Source organism: Urocitellus parryii, chromosome 10 (assembly GCF_045843805.1).
Source record: "Urocitellus parryii isolate mUroPar1 chromosome 10, mUroPar1.hap1, whole genome shotgun sequence".
Taxonomy (NCBI): domain Eukaryota; kingdom Metazoa; phylum Chordata; class Mammalia; order Rodentia; family Sciuridae; genus Urocitellus; species Urocitellus parryii.
In genome coordinates, this window is record NC_135540.1 from 77,118,916 (window position 1) to 77,124,848 (window position 5,933).

The 5,933-nt window shown below is 38.4% G+C and overlaps 1 pseudogene; it reads left to right on the forward strand.

Moving 5' to 3' along the window:
- The first annotated feature begins 1,229 nt into the window (after positions 1-1,229).
- On the forward strand, positions 1,230-1,547 carry LOC113199069 (cysteine-rich PDZ-binding protein pseudogene; annotated as a pseudogene).
- The last annotated feature ends 4,386 nt before the right edge of the window (positions 1,548-5,933 follow it).

A 5,933-nucleotide genomic window follows, 5' to 3' on the forward strand; every position in this document is an offset into this window, starting at 1 on the left:
CAAATACAGATTGCAGAATCACATCAGTTACACATGCACAATTTTACATAATGCCATATTAGTAACTGTTGTATTCTGCTACCTTTCCTATCCTTTACTGTCCTCCCCTCCCCTCCCCTCCCATCTTCTCTCTCTACCCCATCTACTGTAATTCATTTCTATCCTTGTTTGTTTTCCCATTCCCCTCACAACCTCTTATATGTAATTTTGTATAACAATGAGGGTCTCCTTCCATTTCCATGCAATTTCCCTTTTCTCTCCCTTTCCCTCCCACCTCATATCTCTGTTTAATGTTAATCTTTTCCTCCTGTTCTTCCTCCCTGCTCTGTTGTGCTGTTTCTTTTAAAAATACTTCATAGTTTATCGATAGTGTCTCTTTCCTATCAAGTGAAAATTGATATTATGTTGTACTTTATGACATAATTATTTACAATTATTTTTACATAAGTATTTGTGTAAAAATATGGCATCTGTCTTTAAAAGTAAATATTAATATGATTTGGAGAGAACAAATATTTCCTAAGCTTTGGAAACTGCTCTAGGGTCTCATCCTGTTTTGGCCAGAGGGTTTCCTAGAAATTGTAAGAGCTTAATAATCAGTAGAGTATATATAGTTGGATAAAGTTTTTTGAGCACATTAAATAGTGAAATGAAAACAAGCCATTTAAAGTAGTTGACAATGTTCCCTGAGATGACAGCAGAAGGTAAAATAAAGACAGATGCAACTTGAAAGTAGTCCCTCCAAGTACTGCTCCTCTAGAAAGAAGGGAAACTTAGTGGAAAAGCAATAGGTGTGAATCAGATGTAATCTGGCAATTTGGAACTCAGTGTAGCACCGCAGTAGGGGGAAAGTCTACATCTGGGGGCCCCCTTCCATGCTATTTGACCCCTGGAAATTCGCTCAGCCTCTGCAGCTGCACTTCTAACAGAAAAGGGTTGGAGCTCCAAGGTTCCTTTGGGTTCTGACACTCTGATGCTGAAAAAGCATTCGACTGGTATAATAAGATGACCATTTGCTTAACTTTTAATGTCTTTTGTGCTATAGGCTGATCTTCCTTGTTTTGCTAAGGTCAAATCTCTCCTCACACCCAGAATCAGGGTACCATTTATTTATGTGACACTTCCCAATGTTGTTTTTGTTTGTTTGATTTTAGGTTCTCCTTGAAGAGCAAGAGAATGATTTCTTAGGACTGGACTGCGATGTGTGTGAGGGAACTGTGAATGGAAGGATGGTCTGGGAAAACTGCGAAAAGAATCTTGGTGCTGCTATCACTCCAAATATACTGTAAAGATGGTGCAAGGAATACCGCAGAAAGTGATAGAAGAAAGCTGAATAAAAACTGCTTTTTTTGGCTTAAAAAAAAAACAAGATTTGATCCATATGGAAAGAATATGTTCTCCACTTGCAGAATGTGTTGAAGTTCTGTGCACCATTCGGGTTCTCATTTCTGCCAGGGCTGTGCCGGCAAAAGGGGCATCTGTGCCAGGTGTGGGAAAAGGTTTTGGATACCCAAAACTACAAGCAAACATTGATGTCAATGTATTGATGAAGTTTCCATAATTTTACTTTCTGCTTTGTATTTTCAAAGCCTAGCATAGGTGTCCAACTTAAAAATAACCAATTACATTTTAGCTACCGAAGTTGATCAGTGTTCATTCTTTTGCTCTCAATAAGTCCTTAACAATAGCAATGTAACTAAATCTTATGCTTTAAGTGATTGTTTTCCTTATGAGCACTTTATTGAACTAAAGTGTCAAAATTAATGGAAAAAAAATTCTGTGTTCTGTGTGCACTTTTTACTTAACAGTGTTTGTATAATTCTTGTCCCCTCCAACTACATTCTATATAGATATTACAAAAGCAAGATAATGACATTTTGCTTTGAACTTGGCATCCAGAGTTAGAATTCTTCCCTCATTCCCTTACTGGTAGCATAATTCTTAGAATCAACATCCCCTTAATTAATTGCAGTTTCAGAGGATATTGAAATATTTACAGACATTATTGCTGAATGATTCCTTAGTAATTAGTGCAGACCCAAATCAAAGACAAGTTGGATTCATGAGTCTTAAAAAATTTGTTCTTCAAGGCAAAGTGCCAGTTCCTTTCATGTATGGACAAGAACACAAGGAATACCCATGTTCAGCTGAATACACTGGATTTCAGAAAAACACATATTACACATATTGCCTTGAATTCAAGTTGTCATGAGAGCCACGAGAACAGTGTCCATGTTGATGTGTAATGAAAACAAATCCCCCCACTTTAGGAAAACTCTATAGGCAACCAAAAAGGTATTTCCGATTTCCAATTGCAGTAAAATATGTGTCACTGTAAAATATGTAGAGTGTTGTGGATAATGTGATAATATACATGGTGGAGACATTGCTTTTATCATCTTAAAATTACTGTCAAAAGTATTTAAAGTTTTAACTGTACATGGTTTTTCAAAAAGTATTTTTAAAGATATATTGTTATTTGCACCTATCCAGAAAGATTATAAGAATAATACAAAATAAATAGTATCTCTGAGGGAAAAGAAGAATGAGGCTGAACTGAAGAATGTTAAGCTGGCTATAGAAGTACAACTGAATGTAGAGAGGGCGAGAGTTTATGTTTCAAAGCCAAGTCAATCGATAGAAGGAATATATTTTAGAAAATTTTATTCTTTCAACTCCAAAATGCATTTGTAATCAGCAATGCATATTCCCACTTTTAATTTTTGTTGGACAAATACTCATTATTATTTGAAGTATTCCTTTGACCTCATTGAATTGTGTTAAAATATAGACTGTTTCTCTTTCAATCAAAATTGATTTCAGCCAAGCGCAGTGACACATGCTTATAATCCTAGCAGCTCAGGAGGCTGAGGCAGGAAGATCGAGAGTTCAAAGCCAGCCTCAGCAAAAAGTGAGGCACTGAGCAATTCAGTAAGACCCTGACTCCAAATAAAATACAAAATAGGGCTGGGGATATGGCTCAGTAGTTAAGTGCCTCTGAGTTCAATCCCTGGTACCCCCTTCCCACACACACAAAAAATTATTTCATATTATATAACACTAAAGAACTTCTAATAATTTGCTAAATTGCCTTAAATCTATTCACTTGTCCTTTTAAAAATTGATGTGTCTATTTGTGGGATCCTAATTTAAACAAATTACATGTTAAAAAAAACATTTATAGGCCAGATGTGGTGGCACACACCTATAATCCCAACGGCTTGGGAACCTGAGGCAGAAGGATTGTGAGTTCAAAGCCAACCTCAGCAACTTAGTGAGGTCCTAAGTAACGTAGTGAGGCCCCAAAATAAAAAATAAAACAGACTGGAGATGTGGCTCAGTGGTGAAGTGCCCCTGGGTTCAATCCGTGGTACCAAAGAAACAAACAAAAACATTTATAGGATATTCATGGAATCGTGAACCCTAAAGATTATTTGATGGAATTAACAAAATACTATGATTTTTTAGTGAAAAAATGAAATGTGTTTTTGTTGTTGCTGTTGTTGTTATTATTGTTAAATGAGTCCTTCTCTTTTAGTTTTCTATAATGAAATAATTACACGTGCAATGATGTGATGTTTGGAATTTGCCTAAGTTGTGCAGGGCTTGTGGGGAGAGAAGGCTAGCTCTGAATTGGTAATTGCTGAAGCTGGGTCCTGAGCATATTAGTCTGATCATTATCTGTTCTCTCTACTTTTGCATAAGTTTGAAATTTCTCATTATAAAAAGTTAAAAACAAATCACACACCAAAAAGCTCCCCAACCTGTCATTATTTAATACCTTTGAACTTAATGTGGACCTAGAAAGGCATCTTTTACCCGAGAAATTTGCAGTTCCAAGTCTTTCTTGATGATTGGGTCTGAATGTGTTAATCAATGCTGCCCTGTCATAGCCCCTGACATAAGGAAAATGCTGAAATGTGATTTTTAAATCATAAAAATGTACCCATAGTAATGGCTCCATCGTTTGCATAATATTTAAATCAATTCATTGATTTCCAGTTGCCTGATACTCTTATTTCAGTAACAAAATAAACGATACATAGTTCAGTAAAGTTGAATCCATTTGGGCTCATTTGTGCTCAGAGTCGGGAGCCAATTAAGATCTGCTTCCTAGCTCTGTGTCTAGGGACAGGGCATCAGTCTCTTTACAAGGCTTGGGTTTTTTGTTTTTTTTTTTTTCTCTCTCTCTCTTTCTTTTATTGTACAGTTGCTGACCATGTCCATGAAAAGAGAAATTAACAGCAACATACATCTATATCCTGCCTGGACTCTTTGTACATTTGCATACACAAAATTATTAATATAGTCAATGTCTATAAGCATCTTAAAAACATTTCTGTAAAAAAAAAAAAAAAATCCCAAATGCCCTGGAAAACAAGACTCCTTGACTCCACATTTCTTTTTCCCTCTCTCTCTCTCTCTCTCTCTCTCTCTCTCTCTCTCTCTCTCTCTCTTTTTCCTTTTACAGCAAAACTCCTCAAAGCTACCTCTACCTGCTGTCAGTGGGTCCTTTCCACACATTCTTTCCTGAATTTACTTCATTCGGGTTTTTCCTAACACTGTCACTCTGTTCTAGTCAAGATCATTAAGGGCTTTCCCTTTGCTAAATCCAAGTGTCAATTCTTAATCCTCATCTAACTTGACTAACCAGCAGCAATTGATGTGGTTGATCACGCAAAGCCCCCAAGCGCACTCTCAAGATCACAACAATCTCCAGGTCCCCTCCCACTTCCCTGTTTGTTCCTTCTTGGTCTGCTTTGCTGATTCTGCCTCGGATTCTTGATTTTAAAGGCTCAGTTTTCAGTCCTTGAAATCCCTCTCTTCTCTATCCACGTTCATTATCTTGGCACCATCGTCGTCTCAACTCAGCTCTAAAGATCACACAATGCAGATGCTCTCAAATATACCCCTGACCCAGACTTCTCCCTGAGAATTTCAGACTCTTATATCTGTCACTCCCTGGACATCTTGGATGTCAGAAAGACACCTCAAAATTAACATATGCAAAATTGAACTGGAATCTTTTCCACCTGCCCCCAGAATGGTTCTCCTGCAGTCCACCTCATCCAAGGGAAGGCCCCCTGCAGGATCCTGATGAAATCACCCTCTCTTCTTTATATCACCCACATGCCATCATCTCTCAAATCTCGTAGTTTCTCCCGTCACAATATATCTAGACTGCCTCTCACCGTCTCCACTGCTACCACTCTGACCTCTCTCCCATACAGTTTCTAAGGATTCTTAGCTGATTTTTGTCCTGGCTGCTCAATAGCCTATTATCCACATAGCAGTCAAAGCTGGTCTTTTCTCCTTTAACTCAGGCCATGTTGCCCTCCCCTAGTGAGTCATTAAGCCCCTGAATCCTGCCACTTTCTTTCCACATCTTTCTCATAGCCCTTTCCTATTCTTCTCCCCTGCTCTTACTCTCCCCAGGCACCCTGGCTTCCTGGCTGCCCCTGATCATACCAAACCTCAGGATCTTTGCAACTGCTGTCTCCTTTGCTTTGAGCCATCTTCTTCTTGATAAACCTGGCAGACATTTGCTTGAATGACATATTAGTAATAGAAATTTACCCTGACTATATCATTTGAAACCATAGCCTCAGTGAGCCATGGTGGTGCATGCCTAGGAGGAGGCTGAGGCAAGAGGATCACAAGTTCAAGGCCAACCTTGGCAAACTAAGGAGAAACTCAGGAACTTAGCAGGAACTTGTCTCAAACTAAAAATCAAAAGGACTGGGAAGGTAGTTTAGTGGCAAAGCCCTGGGGGTTCAATCACCAACTCTCACACACATGCACGCACACACACACACACACACACACACACACACACACACACACCCTGCATTCTGTCATCAATGTATTAGTCCATATTCTGTTACTGTAACAAAATACTTGAGGCTGGTTATTTTATACAGAAACCAGGTTTA